The following is a 20,461-nucleotide window of genomic DNA, read 5'->3' as shown; positions in this document are numbered from 1 at the left end:
CAATGCGGTGAACCACATTTGATGAAAATGTATGTGAATCGCTTAAACCTGACATACTCAACGCGGCGAAGGAGATATCGTTTTGTTCCGCCGCTCGAGTTCGCATAGGCTGCGTCCGTAAATTTTCCGCCAATTCGCATCGCATCGCACTCACTATGTCATCGGCCTGAGATGCTAAATAAAAAAAATCTACATTGTAGCAGGAAACTTCTGTTATCACTCAAATCAATAATTGTTTTATAATTGGTGGATTTAACCTCGGGTTGTAAGATTTCCCGATTTATCCGGGTTTTTCCGGATATTTAAAACAAAATTTGAGAAAAGTACGGTCCGACTCGGTTGCCCATATTTCATTAAAAAAAGCTCGGATTTAGCTCGTTTCTTTTTAACCCTTCGTTTCATGATTTTTTATTTTTCCTTAAAAATCATTTTAAACAGTTGAAAATGATGAGTACATCAAGAAAAAAAATTAAAATAAAATACGATTTTTCCATTTTTCCATACATTAATTGTTGCAAATTTGTTACTTTATGAAACGAAGGGTTAAATTTATTTGCCAAAGCGAACAACAAAAAATACCAATTTCCGTTGTAATTTTTTTAAAGTTTGCGTCCAAAAAGAAATTTTTCGAGCAAGTTTTATAAAAATTATCATGAAAGGATTTTTGAAAGCCTAAAATTTAAATTCTGCTATTGAATTTTGATGAAGAAAAATTTTTTCTCGATTTTTCTTGAGTATTTTCTGGTTTTTGACCAAATTTGCTCGAATATAAAATGCCCGAATTTTCCCAGGTTTTTAGAATAAATAGCTAGGTGCTAAAACTCTGGCAATCTTTATTCATCTAACCACTGATCCAATGTAATAGTGTACATGTGCAAAAATATAATAAAAAAATAACCTCATCAAAAAATAGGATATTATAACATTTTTCAAAATGATAACAGTTCTGCTTATGAAATTAGATTCATAAATTTGAAAAACATTTTTCAGCCCATTAGGCCGGAATAAATATCAAATTCTCCTTTTTCCAAACTTCCCTCCCCCTCTCCATCGACCAAAATAAGGTGTTTTGTGTTATCAGCACTGATGGCTTTTTGTTGTTGTTGATTTAACCACGGAAACAAATCAGTTTGAACTCGGTTATAATTTTGGTCTCAGTTTGTATTTTATAGGAAAAAATTGACACCTCCATGATGCCAAATTCTGTTTTCAAATATAATTGTTCTCCAAATGTTGCTTTCTGTTAGCTGTTGAAACCTAGATTAGGTCTCAGCTTGCTGTCAATTAAAAATATATGACACCTTAATTATGCTTAATTTTGCTCTCGTAGAAAATTCAACAGAAAAAGATGCTATCAGTTTGCTGTTGACACCTTAGTTTGATCTCAGTTTGCTATCAATTTGGGCATCAAAGTCTGCTCGGGTTGTAAATAAATTATACAATCAACATAAATTGCTGAGGAATTCAAGAGATCATGAACACACTGCGGACCAAATACGAGATATCTCGTTTGTTCGCTTGCCAACAGAGTGCCACACTTCGAAGTACAACTCAAATGGACAGAGTTTAGTGTTAAACTTTATTCGACAAAATTTAACACAACATTTGCCGTAGCTAAAAAATGCTAAATTTGTAAAATTTAGGCTAGGGGTTTCTGAGATATAGAATGCCGAATTTCGGTGTTTCTAATCAAAGAGTTCTTCCTGGTTCTTAATGTGTTTAGATTGCTTGTCAATTCAATCTCTAGAATCCAATTTTTAAACCAAATTAGTTTGTAAACACAATTCAATTAAAATTCACAAATTAAATGTAGAATTTTAGTACTTTGTTTTATCCAAAAAAAACCCTTACTTTGTTTTAAAAATCATCCACAGAATTTTTATTTTATGTGAAAAATATTTGCTCTTAAAGAAACAACTTCACCTTCAAAATCTAAACAAAATTCTATATTTTCTCAGTGTATTGTTAAACTTTACTAACACAAAATTCGCCATTTTATTTTTCAGAAATCAATAAACAAAATTGAAATTGATAGTTGAACAGAGATATTTGAGTAACGGGAAGTGTTGTATTACATTTTTTAGAATGAGGTTTTTACTATTTGATTCATACCGTTTGATTTACGCTTTTAAATTGAGCATACTAGCGGCAAGCGATAAAACGCAATGTGTTAATATTACAGTTTTTTCAAAGCCAAATTTCAAACTAAAATCATTAATTTGGTTCAAGTTTGCATCAAGGAAATTTAATCTGATGAATTTTATCTCTTACTTTTTTTTGAAAATTTGATCTATTTTCATCCAAAGTTAAAATCTTTGAGTTTGCAAAAGAGTTTGGAAGATTGGGCTGGTTTGATTTGACTATAGAAAAAGTTTAATTTTATGAAAAGGAAGACTCTCCTGAAAAGCTTATTTTATTTATGCCCAAATCAACTAAGTTTGATCTACCAGACTCCTCAACAAATTCAAAGATTTTAACCATCGATGAAAGCGAATTTAGCTTACGTTTAAGGATTAGGACCAATCTTCTTAAGTTGCAATTTAATACGAAAACTTTTAATGTCAAAGTATTTTAAATGAATAATCATATAGTCACAAACATTTTTTTTTGTATTCGTGAATTGTTGGGCAAAAAATCAAAGATAAAATCAGTCACAGTAATTTGTTAAATTTTTGTTTGATTTGCCAAATGAAGTGAATAAAACCGGATAAAATCCGTACATTTAAAAAAATATGGGCAAACAGGACGAGCCGAACTATTCTTAAATTTTGTATTAAATATTCGGGCACTTCTGGATAAAGTCAGACAATCTGGCAACCTTAAGCATGATCATGATTATGTTTGGTATAGAAAAATTGTTTCCACTTTTTTTTTGTTTTTTTTTTCTTGTTTATTTATACATTGTATAAAATCCATTCTTTTACCACCTAACCCAAACCATTTGAACTATGCAGCCAGTTTCGCTGACACGTCTCTAACAATCTTGACTCAGAACTGATGGTAAAACATCGAAAACTAACCCCAGGTTCAGAATAATGCTACTGTTTTTTTCAAAACTTTGTCACTTATTGATTACTGAATATTAAATTTCCTATGAGATTGAACTTATTTCCGAGATTATGGTTCCTTATTATCAAAATCAATATTATGTTTCTGTTTTTTTTTAATTTCAGATTCTGTAGCCAGTTAAGGATTCTTGATTTTCGGTTTGTATCTTCTTTAGAAAATAGAAATGAAGAGTTGTTTCAAAATTGTATTTCAAATTTGGTTGTGTATTTCATTCAAAATGATATCATAATTTTCGAAGCTCATATCTAGGTATGCATTTTCAATATTTGGATAACACCACTAGTTTTTTGAACTTAGTAAACTGAGAGTAATTTTAAATGTGAAATTGAACGCTGAATCCGAAAATGAAATTCATTAAAATCTCAGTAGAACAGTTTTTGAGTTATGTTCCAAATATTAAATTTTGGAAAAATAAAAAAAGTAATTTGAAATATCTTTACTGAAATATTATGCTGGTTGATTACACGTTGGAAAAAGGGTGATTTCTTGAATGATCTATAAGAAACTAAAGGAATAAAAATAAGGAATTCCAAGATTAGTTGTAGCTATTGAAAGCACAAAGCTAAAACTAATTTAATTACTGTTGCTTATTAAATTTTAGCATTCCTACTATGAATAATTTTTCGAACTATTCATAGATTTAGAAACAACAATTCAAAAATAATTATTTAAAGAAGTAAAATGTGGTGGAACGTTAATAAATTTTGAGCATTAAATATTTTGTTGCCTTCAAAATACTGGGTCCTGGAAAGGGAGAAACCATGTTTTCTTATTTAAAATTTAGATTTAAAGAAAAAAAATAAGAAGAGTACATTTTTAAGAACATTAAAATTTAGAATTGAAAAGCAAGTTTCTGATTAAAATTATATAAAAAAACTAAAATAAATTCGGTAAATTCATTTGAGAATTTAGAAAAACAATAAACATTGATGCTTTGAGAAATCTGCCTTCGTTAGAGGTTAAGTATCAATTTTTTTAAATATGTCTTCATTTGTATCGATTCACCATTACATTTTTTTTACACAAGCTGACCCGGTGTGCTTTGCTACACCTTCCATAAATTAATGAAATTTTGGAAAAAAAAATAATTTTGATATATTTTAACATAATTTTAAATCAAATTTTAACACCATACAGTTGCAACCTCCTTAAAATGAGTGCTGCAATATGATCTTTAAATTGTTAAACCTAGACAAATTTTTAATTTTCTGAAATGATTTGTTTTTTTTTTTTCATTTTCAAAACCGGATCTAAAATTTATCTTTCAATAAATGTTTTGAATTTATCGAGCCATGCACACAAACTCCATCACGTCTCCTTACTGAAAGAAAGGTGAGCTCTTAAATCATTGAAGAAATGTTTTTCGTATTCAATTATGCTCTTACGTAAAATATTGTTCCTTTTGCTTGAAAATTTTCGTGTAGTATTTAATATTGTGAATTTAAATATAATTTATAGAAATGTCGATGGTGAACTGGCAACAAAACACAGACTTCCGACAATCTAGTACTTCACTTTTCTTTGTCGGATGTCTTTCGGAAGTCGGAAGTCCGGACTTCCGAAGTAAAATTTAGTGCTGGCGCTATTATATAAACCTTGTATTGGAGCCCTCTTCCTGTCCATATCCTGGAAAAAAGAAAGGTACAGAAAACACTTCCATGGCCAATTTGCTTGCACTTTCTTGATTAGTTTTTGAGCTACTCAACAAAATTTGTATCATTAGTTCTTGAGCTACGCAACAAATTTTTCTGTGCAACTTGTCAATTGTAAGGCGGATGGAGCCTCAAATAAAATTTGATTTCATTTATTTTATGAGTTCTCAAGATATGAAAAAAAAACCTTTCATCTTGTTCCTTCTTCCCACTGGAAAATAGAAGGGGCGTTTTGAATAGTAATAAAAATATCTCTCGTACCCAAATATATTCCCATGCCAAATTTCTGTCCAATTGTTCGATTAGTTCTAGACTGCCCCTTTATATGTTCCGACTAGATGAGGAAGGAGATGGGGTTCAGTGACTAGATGAGGAAGGAGTTATCATGAACACACTTTTCGTACTCAAATACCCTTCTATTTCTAATTTGGATACATTTAATTAGTGTTCAAGTCACTCAAAACAAAATATATGGTACTCCCTTCCTACATCTAATCCTCTGACTGAAAAACGGGAGGGGTCTTAAATTAATACCTTTAATGTATTCTTATACTTTCCCATACCAAATTTTGTTTGATTTGCTAGATAAGTTATTTGAGTTACCGTCAACTGGGGCAACATGCAACAATTTTCAACTTCAATAGCTTCTAAAAAACTTATGTTCACAGTTAATCGTATCCTTCATGCATCAAAAGTTTTAAGGCTGCTGGGACATCAAATTGGCGTAGTTAAAAAAATTATTGGTTTCTTCAGTTATTTTTAATTTTCTAAAAACATGCGATTTTCACCCTTCTTAGAAAATGGGGTAACTTGCAACAAACTTTGTTTTTAATGAAAAATCTTATGAACACGTACGGAAATTCATAATTTTTAATATATTTGCGATGTCTTAAAGACCATTACGCATGACAACACCAATTGCAGTAGTTTTTGGGTCTGTAAAAACAAATTTTCTCATTTTTTCTGAAATTAAGGATGCTGCATACATTTAGGGGTTAAATAATACTACGAAAATTTCTAAAAGCTGAAATCATAAAAATAAATATTTGGATGAATGAAATTTAAATGTTTACAAACGCGTGATTCAAAACATTCATATTCCAACACTTGGAAACGAGATTTACAAGGTATTTCTTTGATTTGCATTTTGTTGCATTTAACCCCAGACGCCTAACTGAATATTAAAAATATTCATTTAAAAAAATTGGGTGATTGTTCGAAACATATTTTTACACCAACAATGTTGGAATAATATGAGGAAACCTGTAAAAAGTTTGTAGGTAATTTCATCAAGCCGATCCGTTATACTGGGTAAAGTTTTTTTCGGCATCAAAAAATGTTAAAATTTGTACATTTATTTCTTGATTTTTCAAATTTTACGTAAAAATAAAAAACTTAAGACAACTAGCTTAAGATGCGAGAAATTATGTCATCATCATTTTGTTATCATTAAAAGATAACTTTATTACAATACATTAAATTAAAAATTGATTCAATGTAGTGTTATAAAAATGTTGCATCGAACCCCGCTGTTGCATGATGCCCCGTTTGACGGTATTTAAAAATTGTATGATAGAACCCTTTCACACTTCCTGTTTCCTTATTGGAATGAATGTCCAAATAATTTCAGAAACATTTTTGGTATCTAAATATTCTCTCTTGCCAAGTTTAGTTTCATTTTCCCTACAATTCTTCAGTTTTGTAAAAAAAAATGTATGGAAGCCACCGCTTGGCAATTTGTATCTCCCCATTAGAAGGAGAGAGGGGTGCTTAATCACCTCAGCAACATTTTATGTACCAAAATATCGCTCCATGTCAAATTTGGTTTAAATAACTTGATAAGTGTTCGAAGTGTTCGAGGTCCCCAATTACTATTATCCCAATGTCAGAAGAAAGGGGCCTCTGATAGTCATAGAAACATTTCTCTTATTCAAAAACTCTCTCATACCAAATTTGGTTCCATTTGCTTTGTTGGTTTTCGAGATGTTCCACAATTTTTATGGGAGGGCCCTCACCCTTCCTTTCTTTCCACTGAAAGGAAAAGAAGGGGTCCCAAATAATCAAAAGAACATTTTACGTACCACAACATTGAAGAGCTTCTTGATCGAGCTAACAGTATGAAAATACCCCATCTAGCCCTACTTCACGTGATCAGTCCATTCTAATCAAACCCCATTAAAAGTTTTTTTTTTTTTAAATATGTCTTTATTTGTATCAAATCATGATTACACTTATATTACATTATTGCATTAAACTAGGTGTTCAGCTCAATAATGAACTGTTCATAGCCCTATAAGTAACTAGATTATAACAATTTATTTATAAGATTTTAATTTGCTGAGCGCAATCAAGTTTTTAATGTAGGAGAACATCCTGTAATAGCAAAAATATTTTATACTTAAAACTAAACACTATCTTAAAATTAAACTAAACATAAAGAGAACGAATCTCTGCGATGGAAGACTGCATCGATTTGCCTCTGAAGTTGGAGATGATTTTGTTGGCCATCTCTTCGATAGATTCAATGCCTGCAATCCGATGAAGATCTTCGGTGCTGTGCCAAGGTGGAAGCCGCAAAATCATTTTCAGAACTTTGTTCTGAATCCTCTGGATGACTTTCTTCCTCGTCGCGCAGCAGCTAGACCAAATCGGAACTGCATACATGATCGCTGGTCGGAAAACTTGTTTGTAGATGAGCATCTTATTTCGCAGACACAACCGGGATTTCCTGTTGATGAGAGAATAAAGAGATTTAGTGTATTTATTACATTTAGATTGAATATCTTCAATGTGATTTTTAAAAGTAAGATTCCGATCAAGTGTAAGTCCCAAGTACTTCACGTGATCAGACCATTCTAATGAAACCCCATTAAAAGTTATGGAATGATTTTCATTAGGTTTTAAAAAATTTGCTCTTGGCTTATGGGGAAATAAAATAAGTTGAGTTTTAGAAGCGTTAGGAGAAATTTTCCACATTTTCAAGTAATTCAAAAAGGAATTTAAATTTTGTTGCAATCTACTGCGTACCACCCGTAAATTTCGACCTTTTGCTGAAAGCAAAGTATCATCAGCAAATAATCTTCTACCTTTTCCTTCTGGTACATCAGGAAGAGATCCCCATTAAAAGTTATGGAATGATTCTTATTAGGTTTTGAAAAATTTGCTCTTAGCTTATGGGGAAATAGAATAAGTTGAGTTTTGGAAGCGTTAGGAGAAATTTTCCACATTTTCAAGTAATTTAAAAAGGAATTTAAATTTTGTTGCAAAGGTTAAGTATCGATTGTATTTCTTATACGATGAGCACATATGTCTTGAAATTTTAATATATTCAAAAATGAGAATTTATTTCGCTTAGTAAGCGAGAATGAACAAATTGGTTTTTTTTTTGTGTTAAATGGATGTGCAATGTCTGGTTCCAAAGATCTTGTCGAGACAACAAAAATAAAGTATCGGCCAAAAAAATTCATTGTCAGAGTAAAAACTGAAAAGTTTTTTTTTTTTCAAGGAAAAACTTGGCAAAATGTTCAGCTAGCGGGCCTATTTTCAAATCTAGTCGACATGCAAACGATTTTGAAAGTCGGTTTTGTACTGATTTTTTGTATCAAAAACATCTTATTTGATTCATAACATTTTTCTCACATGGTAGATTTGGATGGGATACAGTGACTTTTGCTTGCCTCGTCTAGATCTTTTGTTCGTTTATTGCACATCCGTGTGCACAAGAAAACCAAGTTGCGTACATTTAAGCCAAGTCTACTTCCGTTAAAATAAAATTTTTGTAAAAATTATTGAAAACTGTACAGTTGAATTAATGTGTTTTACCTTGTGTTTCAAACTTACGTGTTATTTGTTAAACATCGTTTTTCGGGTCATTGTATCACAAAAATATCCTAGAATTCTTCAGCCGCAGCAGGGGAAGAATCAGTACCTGAAAGAAGAAAGAGGAAAAAATAAAATAAAAACTCAATTCCATAACAAACATCAACTTTCTTATTTTCTAAGTACGAATGTTAAATTCAATGGAACATAAAACCATTACAACGTCATTATTATTCCCAAAATGACAATATGCTTCTTAAAAAACATTTGAGCGGAACCACATGTTGTTACAAACATTGTAACTGGAAAGCGCCAATATGGCAAAAGCCAAATAGCCTAAAGTAACAAACGGGAGAATGGAAAACACATTCATTCCTTTGCGGTCCAAATGCTTTGGACGCTTTGGTTACATCGCATTGGCAAGTCAGCCTGACTGACACTTTTCATTCCACGTCTTATGGTTTTCAAAATGCCAACGCAAAAAAAACAGAAAAAAAACGGGCAGCTAGAATACATTTTATCGGCATTTGAGAGCACTTTGGAGACATTCAGCAATGAAATACGAAGACAAACGTCTTTCCATCCGACTAGGATACGGGGAAAAAACTACAATCTTGCATGGACCTTTTAGCGAAAGCACCACTACCAATAAATTGTCTCTGTTCGGGTTATAAGTAACATTTTGGCGGTGACCTTCTGGGGGAACGACTTACATATATTTTTGGCGTTTTCCAATACCTTTTTACCCTCAATTTTCGAAACATTTTTTTATTTTTTGAGGAAAAAGGTTAGCCACCATGCGAACCATTTGCAATTAAGTGGTAGGGTTTCAAAATTTATGGCTTCTTTCAAGGTAGCGTTGAAGTTGTATTGCGCCAAACGATGACATTGACGTTACGAGGCAATCGGTGTCAGAAGGTGATTGATTTATAATAGATTTTGTCGTTTACTTTGATTAAAAATCTCGTACTCATTTTTTTTTATAAAGTTAAAAGATAAATAAAACGCATTTCCATAGATTTTATTTAAAATGTAGGGGAGGAGCGGGCTATATGCGCCTATTAAGCAGAACACTGATTTAATCAAATATCACATCGAATATGTGTATAAAAACTATATACACGTGTGCAGGCATCTGTTTTCTATACATTGGAGTAATTTTTATGTTAAAACTTTCTTCTGTTTCCAAGAAAATGATTTTATTATAAATATTGTCTAAAATGCCGAACCTCAAACCGTGCGGGCTAAATGCGCCTAAATTTGTTGTGAACAAAATTCTGTTTTTTGGGCAGTATTTCCGTATAATTTAATTAAAACTGCTAGAAAATAATAATTTTCGTACGACAAAGCTGAAGTTTTGTAAAAATCTATGTATATTATAATTTGATGGAATAAAACAAAAGTTAGGGTTGCCATACTATGAAGGCAGTTCATCCATGAGAAAAACTTTATCAAATCTGTTTTTAGATCTTCAATTCTCTCTTAAGATGATATTCAGGGCATAGATTTGAAGGTTAAATTATTAAAATCATTTATTCATCCTATTTAACCTGTTATTTGAGGATGGAGGCATTTTACAAACATGATGGGGGCATACAAAAACACTCTATTAATCCACTATATAATCATTATTAAACCTCCACAAAAGCTGAAATATGTTTAATTTCTTAAGTTCATTTGAGTAAGAAACAAAAACCATCCTAGTTTTTGTTTTAAGCTTCTTTACGTATAATTTCTAAAAGTCGAAATATTACATCAAAATGTATCAAAACCTTGAATGACTTTTTAAATTTTTTTGAGTATGTAAATTCATGAAATTCTTTCTTGCCTTATGTTCTAAGCGTATCACCCTCAAAACGCATTGGTCAGATAAGCTGTCTAGTCAGCCATTTCATCAAACAGCCGTAGGGTCATTTAACCCGATAGGCCCATTTAGGAAACCATTCCCCTACATCAAATTCATAAATAAAAAACTGACAATGACAAAATAAGACATAATTTGAATGATAAACGCACTATGTGTAAAGGAGAGGCGGGCTATATGCGCATATTAAGGAAAGCACTCATTTTCTCCCATATTCCAATAGATAGGAGTCTGAAAACTATATGCACATGAGCGGACATCTGATTTACATACGCTAGAGCAATTTTTCTGTTCAAATCGCTTACAGTTTTTGTGAAAATAATTTTATAATAAAAGTAGTCAAAATAGCCGATTTTCGGAAACAGCGCGCTAAACGCGCATATTTATGTTTTAGCTATATTTCATAAACACTTGCAATATTTTGATATTATTTTATTGAAAATGGTAGAAACGGATATTAAGCATAAGTCACGGCTGAAATATTGTTGAAATTTTAGTTTTCACTAGTTCTTTTGCATGAAACATAGTTAGGTATGCCATATGGCCATATTTCATGGTAATATTTTGTTCTTATCGTAGTTTTATCAAATCAATATTACGTTCCTCTATTTTTACTGTAAGATTGTGATTTTGGCGTAGATTAAATGTATCAATGATAAAAAGTTAAAAATTTATAAGAATTATCTATCTTAATATTGGTATTTAACCTGCCTGATATGGGCATTCAAAACCTGTCTCTTATTCCGATATCTTATCAGATTCAACTTTGCCAAAAGCTCAATTGGTTGAATTTCCGATTTCCGGATGAATAAGAAAGAAAAACCATCAACATATTTATTTACAGCTTCTGAACGCACGATAATTAAAGCTCAATATATTTTAACAAAACTGACAAAATCTTGTTTGAATTTTTAAATTTTTTTCACTCCTCATAACAACTAATTTTTTTCTTGTCATGCGCCAAAGCGTATTACCCTCAAACTGATTAGACAAGTTGAAGCTCCAGCCATATCGTCAATTGTATGCGCATAGTACACAATATGCGCATTTAGGAATACTTCCCCCTACATACATCTTTCAAAGATATGATGGCTAGCATCCTACAAATGCAAAAACCACCAGCTCACAGAAAGAGAACTATGAAGGTATGCTGCGACCGAGATTTGATTTCATGACTGTTGTTGACTTAGAAGATTTGGACGCTTACCTCATGGCCAAGGTCGGCGGCTCTTTCAAATTATAAATAGCTTTCCACATGGAAGATAAAGAATAGTAATAAATATCAACACCAACACGTGAAAAGGGTCTATGTTCATATATGACATTTCCAGAAAAACGAGTTTGAAAATTTTGCAACCTTCTTTAAATCGCTTATTAAAATTTACGTAAAATCTTTTAACTTTACAGTGAGGGGCAAAATAAAGTGTCCAAATTATTTTTTTTTCAATTTCTTTTATTTTTTTGGTTAAAATTCAACGAAAACACATCGTAATCATTTTTAAAATATTGTTTATTATGTTCTTTTCATTTTTTGTTAATGTTGCGCTGGAAAAAAAAGAAAGTTTTTCTGATAGATAAAAAACAGTTAATATTCCAAAAAAAAACAGGGGCAAAATAAAGTGTCCAGATCAGTACAGCTTCAAATAATTCAAACTGAAGGCAAACAAGAACGATTTAATAATGGGTATGGCCTCCTTCAGCCTTCAACACCTCCTGCAAGCGCTTCGGCACACTTTCAACAAGGTTGTGCAAGTGTTGTTGGTCGAGTTCCTCCCACGCATGCTCCAGGGCATCAAAATAAGTACTTTTATTTGTCACACCAGTCTTATCAATCAGAGCATCGAGGATGGCCCACAGATTTTCGATGGGGTTCAGATCAGGGCTTTGTGAGGGCCATTCAAGGGGTTTGATGTGGCAGGAACGGGAAAATGACGTCATCAGATTGGCCGTATGCTTTGGATCGTTATTCTGCTGTAAAACGAAGCGCTTTCCGAGGCCCGTCTTGATGAGGGATACCTCGAGGTTTTCCGGCAGGACATTGCAATATGACTCAGCTGTCATGATTCCATCAATTTTTACCAAATTGCTCACCCCACCCCAAGAAAAGCACCCCCACACCATCACGTTACTTCCTCCGTGCTTGACTGTTCCTTGGATATGGCGGTCTTGGAGCTCCTCACCCGACTTGCGCCACATATGATCCCGCTTCTTCCGGTTGAATAGCTCAAATTTGGATTCGTCGGCCCACAACAATGTTTTCCTCTGAATCAAAGCAATCGAAAGATTCCTTTTGATTCAACCACGGTAAATGAAAAGTTCAGATACCGGTATTTCGATAGCAACTTACTATCTTCTTCAGTAAGCGTTTTCGATTGGTATCGAGCACGGAGCAACGGAGGAAGTAACGTGATGGTGTGGGGGTGCTTTTCTTGGGGTGGGGTGAGCAATTTGGTAAAAATTGATGGAATCATGACAGCTGAGTCATATTGCAATGTCCTGCCGGAAAACCTCGAGGTATCCCTCATCAAGACGGGCCTCGGAAAGCGCTTCGTTTTACAGCAGAATAACGATCCAAAGCATACGGCCAATCTGATGACGTCATTTTCCCGTTCCTGCCACATCAAACCCCTTGAATGGCCTTCACAAAGTCCTGATCTGAACCCCATCGAAAATCTGTGGGCCATCCTCGATGCTCTGATTGATAAGACTGGTGTGACAAATAAAAGTACTTATTTTGATGCCCTGGAGCATGCGTGGGAGGAACTCGACCAACAACACTTGCACAACCTTGTTGAAAGTGTGCCGAAGCGCTTGCAGGAGGTGTTGAAGGCTGAAGGAGGCCATACCCATTATTAAATCGTTCTTGTTTGCCTTCAGTTTGAATTATTTGAAGCTGTACTGATCTGGACACTTTATTTTGCCCCTGTTTTTTTTGGAATATTAACTGTTTTTTATCTATCAGAAAAACTTTCTTTTTTTTCCAGCGCAACATTAACAAAAATTGAAAAGAACATAATAAACAATATTTTAAAAATGATTACGATGTGTTTTCGTTGAATTTTAACCAGAAAAATAAAAGAAATTGAAAAAAAATAATTTGGACACTTTATTTTGCCCCTCACTGTATGTGGCTCAAACGGTGCCTAGGAGCGTTCTGATATGTTTTTTATCATTAAAAGAGTATTTTGGAAAAATAGCTCGCAATTGCTTATAGAACCTTGCTGGAGTATGAATTTCGTCTAAATGGTTTATACACCCTTTGCTTTGTACTGTATTTTTCTTGTGTGTGATTATAATTTCCCATATTTTTCGCCAAATGCTTATGAGTCTCTCTTTAGGAGTGAGTCAATAGCTTTTCCCCTTTTAATATTTTGCCTCTAGACCGTTTGCTTTGTTGCGAAGTAAGGGGAGAATAAGTCAATTTCTGCGGGGACAATGTCAAATTATGGCAATATATCTTTTAGACGTTTTGCTCAAATTGCATTTTAAATCTAACGTTAACTGATATTCTGAAAACGGTTGGGGGGGAAATAATGTTTGAAATATTTTGCGGAGATTTTGAAAAATTCATCAAATATCCGAGGGACAAAAGAAATATTTGAAATTTGTGCCGAACTAATTGCAAAATATTTTAAGGACATTATTGACTTCATCAACTGTTTATCACAGAGCTGCAAATGGTCAGTACCAATATCAGTCAACTTTGATACTGCTATGCATTTATATGTCAAACGATACTGATTTTTGGTCAACAACGTAAGCTAACAATGTCATGACCAAGTTGAATGAATGACATTTGCTTAATAGAATTTATTCTCATTACGGTCATGGATTAAATTTTTCAAATGTTGCGTAACAAATCACGTAAAACCCCTCCTAACACAACTAGAAAATGAAATAGAAAGATGACCCTATTTGTGATGGGAGTGGAGAACAATAATGTCATGCAAAATTGACATTCTTGTCTGACTGAAGTTCTAACTTGGTCATTCAATACGTAGATGACTTTGATATTCTTTCGATGACATTTTAGGGTTGGGAAGAATGACAGCTTGCTGTTAAATTCCTTGAAAAAAAAATAAAAAACAAAATCGATGACATTGACTACTAGACGTTGGTCAGGTTCGAACGAAATTGACTGAAAATTATCAGCCTTGGTTTATCACAAAACAAGATTTCACGTGTCGGGTTAACTTTGATCAGCATGGTTTTAACGTATCCCATCCCAACATCTTCAAAATTATTGTTTTAGTACCATTTATTAAAGAAGGCATAAAAGCACCAATTACAGTTATTTTTTGTTAATACAAAACTACTGCCTTAAGTTTTGTTTTTCAAAAACATTGAAAATCCAGAGATTGACTTTGATGCTGCAAATGTTTATGGGCAAAAATTCTAATCTTTGCTAATAACTTTCTTACCACAAAAATAAAAGAAAAATAAAATTCATGTAAGGCCTCGGTCCTCACTATTCAATTTTTTAATAAAACTATACAATTTGATGGGGTTGCGAGCCATTTGACTATACAGGTCTATTGTTGGAAAAGCCTCTATTTTAAACAACAATAATTTATAACAAAATAATAATAACAAAACAGTTCAATCACAGACAAACAGACAGGACATTTCGAAGAAAAATCGGTTTATTTTTTGCAAAGTGATAACATTACCATCTTGCGTCGACATTGCCTACCAACTTCATTTACCTCTCATCAAACATTGGTGCATATTGAAATATTAAAAAAAAATCAATTGTTTTAAAGCTTTATTCTTCAGTCAGGAGATTTACATACATTTTCTCTGACATAAAGGCAGTTTTCGAAGATATTCTGGACTCCTAAAAAACCCTCTGAATAAAAAGAAAGAAAATTCAACAAATAGGCGATTGGTAGATCCACGATTTATTTTCTAAATAACTAGTGAAGATGTAAATATTTCGGCCAACAAACAAAGCAATTGGACTTGATACAGTCGCTCCTTAAAGATTCAACAGCCTTGGACATGTTAGGATATCGGTTCTATTTTCTCCCATGAGAATACCGCAAAGCACGTTATTTCAAATCCAGATCACTCCTGCATCAAAAATATAAAAAATTAAGCAAAAAGAATGAAAAAAAAAACAAATCTACTTACAATTTCTAACTAGGATATTGTTTTTGTAACAATAATTGTCACTCGTGCTAACATCTCGAGGATTTAATTATGGATTAGGGAAAGTGGAGATACTTGATTTTTTACCTTTATCTTGAAACTGGAATGTCTAACATACATGTAACATACATGTATCTTAAAGACTTAAAGATTTTTTTTATCATTTTAGAATGTTTCCCACACGAAAAAATAAAAATAAAAATATTTACTCCAATATGTTAACCGTTAGAGTAGACCATGAACTTCTTAATGCCATATTTTCCAAGCAATAATAAATTCTCAATTCTTTTAAGAATAAGTTTTCCAAAATGTATGTTGTGGGTTCACTCGATCCCTAAAGTCCAAAAAGAAATATTTTTCTTCTGAATAGATGCTGGGCATTGCTGAGCAAGATATTTTTAATATATATTTAATGACTTATATTCTTCCAATAAGTGCCTGATATTTAAAAGGAAATCAAAAGAATGCTTTTATTTGAAAATAAGAAAACTGCGCCTTTAAGTATGCAGTGAAATCAGGGTAGTAGACAAACTTTTATAATTCTTTTTTCTGAAACGCATAAACTGTGGAATGTTAACAAATATGGCCAAAAAGTCAATGGAACTTTTATCTTTATATTTCGCATGATTTTTGCCAAAGCTTAGGGCGCCCTGATTAAAGGATCAAGTCTTCTGTAACTTTCAAAATATCGCAGTTTTTTTTATTTCCACGAAAAAGCTTCTAGTTCATCTACGGGTTCATGTACCGATCTAACTTTTGCAGCACACATACTTGAGAATACACACTTTCCGAAAAAGCAAAGGAAAACTATTTTTAAAATTTTCCCAAAAAGATATGATGAAAATAAGAAAAAGATATCAAGTATCCCCATTCTCTCCTTCAGTTTCTGGTTGTCACGGAATGGTAAACAAACACCATGATAATAATTGATGATAAGTATTTAAACGCCGATAAATTTATTAATTTAATTATGTTCATTGACACGTGCGGCGAGATGATACGCTAGGTAGAAGAATTTGTAAAGGCATGAAGAATAGGCGGATAGGCAAGCATCATATGAGCTTCGTAGGATATGGTTTTGATAGGTGTTGACACTGTAAGTCTAGGGCATTTTTTTTATTGTTTATATTGGAAAGCATGAAAGTGTGGTGGTGCGCCTTTGCCGTACAACAGACTACTCTGTATAGGAAGCGTGATCGACTTTTGGTCAACACATTCCTAAACACAGCAAGCCAGATGGATGGTGTACTGTGAACACAACACGATCATGAATTGCAAATGGAAAAAAATCACCTCGAACAGGAATCGAACTCTAGTCTTTTGATTCCCTCTCCAACACCTTACCATTAGGCTAAATCGTCGGATGTAAACTAGTCAAGTTGTACCTCTATAAATCAATTTTAATTCGCTGCTAGATTCTACGGCAGAAAATGCTCATCGTGCCTCGATCAGTGGTGCTCTATATGCCTCGAGTCAACAAATTTAAGTAAAAACGTGTTTTAAAATTGATAAAAGTGAAAAATCAAAAATTTTATGATGGTTAAAATTGAGAAACAATTTGTACATCATGTTGCAGTTCGTACATTATAGACCAAGGTTATTTTAAGATCATAAGAGCTTATTTCGTGATGCTCAAAAATTAAAATATTTTCGTTACTTGAGAACCAAGCCAGTTTTTTTTTAAATATCTCTGTAAAGATGATAAGGAGATTCCTGTTTTTGTTAAAAATTAATGCTATAAGAAGTACGAAACGAAGTTATTCCCTGGGTGCTCGTTATGCCCTAATCTCCCCTATATGATTTCAGCTAATATAACGTTCAGTAGTATTTTTTACTCCTAAATGTATCCAGCATCCTCATAGTTTTTCTTTAAAAACATTTTTGCAAAAAAAAAAAGTGAAATTCGAACAAACCCAAAAATTAATGCAAATTTGTTATAACATCACAAATATATAAGAAAAACTATAAATTTTCATACGATTTCATTACATTTTTCATTAAAATCATAGTATGTTGCCTTTTAGACCTTTTTCATAGTAGGGTGAAAAACGCATGTTTATATGAATTTAAAAATTACTGGTGGAACCAAAAAATTAAGTTACAGATTTTCACTTCTGATCAGAAATTGATATTGAGAATTAAAGTGGGACAAAACCAATGATCATATTTTCAGCTTGAAATATTCTTAACAGAATTTTTTCTAGTGATATCAGTGTTGCAATACTGATTTCTTACGACATGAAGATTTGATTTTTTGCAAATAAATGTCAAATTTATTTGAAAAAATGAAAAGGAAAAATTGTAACAATTTTGCTAGTACCCTGCAATAGGATAATATATATTTCCCAAATTTGGAAGAGCGAATAGATTGAATAATGTCTAGCGAGAAAACAAAACCATTAAAAATAAAACACTTCAAAGAGAAAACTAAAGATTGCAATTATCAAAATAAATAAGATGTTTTACCAACTAAACTAAAGGTTTTTTGTTTAAATAGCAAGTTCTTTGTTACAAATTTTAGAGTGTTTTCAATAATAAAAAAATTCTTGAGGAAAATAGGGTAACGGACTTATTTTGGACCAGAGGACCTATTTTGGACCACCTTGTCTAGCTCTCTTATAAAACAAATAATCATGAAATTTTTTAGCAAATATTGTTGAAGCCCGAGCACTTAATGTAATGTACTAATTTTTTTCATTATTAGTTGCTTGATAAGAGAGCTAGACAAGGTGGTCCAAAATAGGTCCCCTGGTCCAAAATAAGTCCGTTACCCTAATAGTAGGTACTATCTTTATTTTAACTACTATTTTATTTGACATCTGATGAAACTTCATTCTTATGCAGGATGATGGCAAATAAAAAAGGTAGAATTAAAAAAGCGGAAGATAAATTGAAAATTCTTAATATATTTAATACTGGTGCCAACATTGTTGGGCTTAAGGCTTAAAACACGGTTGAAACATTTTTTTTTTCATTGTAGAATGATGGTTCACATCTATTCATAGAAAAGCATTAGCCGTCAATACGATAACTTTGATTCATTTGCAGCTCTGTTAAAAACGAACTTTTTACAAATTAAATTAGCACTCTTGTTGCATAATTGCATACTTAGTGAAAAATATGATCTATTCTTTATCACGGACTTATTCTAAAAGTGTTGATATGTATCGGATTTTTTCTCTTATCATTCTCACTTCAATATATAGTTGTTTTTATTTACTTCTATGCACATTTACAATTGCTTTTAAATTAAGGTTGGCAGAAGTTTATCAACACGTATCTGGGTCGGACCTGGCAAAATCTGGGCATATAATTACGAAATAGTCTCCCAAAAATCTAGGTGATATCCGGGCAAGTTTTCTCGAAATCGAAGAATTACTTTACAAAATCAAATAAAACTTGAATAAAATCTTTTTTCTTGAACATTATCAGCAGATTTTAAAAAGTATTTAAGGTTGCCAAAAAACGTTTATGATTATGTTTATAAAACTTGATCCAAAAATTTCGTTTTGGACGCATAAATAAAAATAACACAATTTGTTTTTTTTTGTATTATTTGGAAAATTAAGTGAATAAATCTGAGCAAAATCCGGGATTTTCTCAACGAAAACCGGGCAACCGGGCCGGACTTTTCTCAACTTTTGTTTTAATGTACGGGCAAACCTGGATAAAACCGGGCAATCTGGTAACCGTTTCTTAAATGGACTAGAACGCAGGCACTTCAAATAATGATCGTCTTCATCATTTCGACAGCTGCGATTTTGCTTTTCCAAATAAAGCTCTCCAGGTAAACGAGAGCCAAGGAACACCGTACATACCGAGTCAATAATTTATTTTTTGTGCAAAAGGCTCACCTAATCCGAAGCCCCGCAAACACTGCCAGCATAAATCTTAGTTTATTTCTATGGCGATATCTCGGGGTAAGAGCGCATAATCTGCTAGCAGAAAGCAAAACAAACCCAACGATGCCAAATCCGTTTTGCAGCTTCATTTTTGTGATTACACAGCACTATTGCACTTTTCACAACAATGAACTTAGCACATGGGGCACATACACACACACACTTTCTCGAACATCGAATAACAAATGGAGGCAGATGTTGTTAAAGTTGGAAGCAAAACGAGCAAAAAAAAAACCTAGGGAAAAAAATTTAGAGAAAAACATTACGCTCCTTGCCACTGACTGGAGCCATGGAATCAGGTTCAGGATCAGGATATGCATGTGCTCGGGTTTAAAATATGGCCACCCTTCACCCGAACCGGGCGCAACTAAAACAACATAACTTGACACCACCCGTGGCTAAATTTTCCAATTATATATGAGCAAATTGTTTGCTGCTGGCTGGCTGGCTGCATGGCACTTTTACGGATCCGCCATACCCGTAGCTTTTGACTTTTCGACTGAAAATCATCGTCAGCCAGATTGGAACGGGGAATTGCAAATTGAAAGTAAACTTGGAAGACGCATTTAATGCAAATGCACGCTGGATAATTGTAATGAGAAACTTCCTGAAAGTTTTTCGAAAACAAGAAAGACTGTATGAAACTGCTGGATGCGTTTTTTGGCAAACAAAATGCAAAGCATGGATTCAGAAAAAAGAAAATTTTGATGAAAGGGATATGTTAGTGGAACTTTTTATTAAAGCTTTGAAATTTGAAATTAATCGGCAGTTATTTAAGGAGTGTATTCAAAAAACACTTTGTTTTATGAATAACTTTTGAACGCATTGATGAAAATTGATGAAATTATCAGCAAAGCTGTCCAGTTATGTAATGTTTACACGTAAAAAGTTTTGTAACGTTCTGTCAAGTCGGTTTTGAGATTGCTTCCAAATAAGAAGTTTTTGGACTTTTATTTTTGGGCATCACACGCGCCATCTATAATGTATACTATGAAGCACTTCTT

General features: G+C 32.8%; 1 protein-coding gene across 2 annotated transcripts in view; it reads right to left on the bottom strand.

Moving 5' to 3' along the window:
• LOC129754733 (cyclic nucleotide-gated cation channel alpha-3) overlaps positions 1–20,461 on the bottom strand; it is a 708,907-nt gene that overhangs the window by 397,101 nt on the left and 291,345 nt on the right. Inside the window, exon 1 of one of the 2 annotated variants that reach the window (XM_055750949.1) lies at positions 8,562–8,651. The exons of the other annotated variant lie outside the window; for it this stretch is intronic. The gene's annotated coding sequence lies outside the window, so the exon portion shown is untranslated. Of the gene's footprint in view, positions 1–8,561; positions 8,652–20,461 lie in introns of those variants that run through there. 2 annotated transcript variants of the gene reach the window in all.

The sequence above is a fragment of the Uranotaenia lowii genome, chromosome 3 (genome assembly GCF_029784155.1).
Source record: "Uranotaenia lowii strain MFRU-FL chromosome 3, ASM2978415v1, whole genome shotgun sequence".
In the NCBI taxonomy this organism is placed as follows: Eukaryota; Metazoa; Arthropoda; class Insecta; order Diptera; family Culicidae; genus Uranotaenia; species Uranotaenia lowii.
This window is presented reverse-complemented; position numbering and strand designations above follow the sequence as displayed.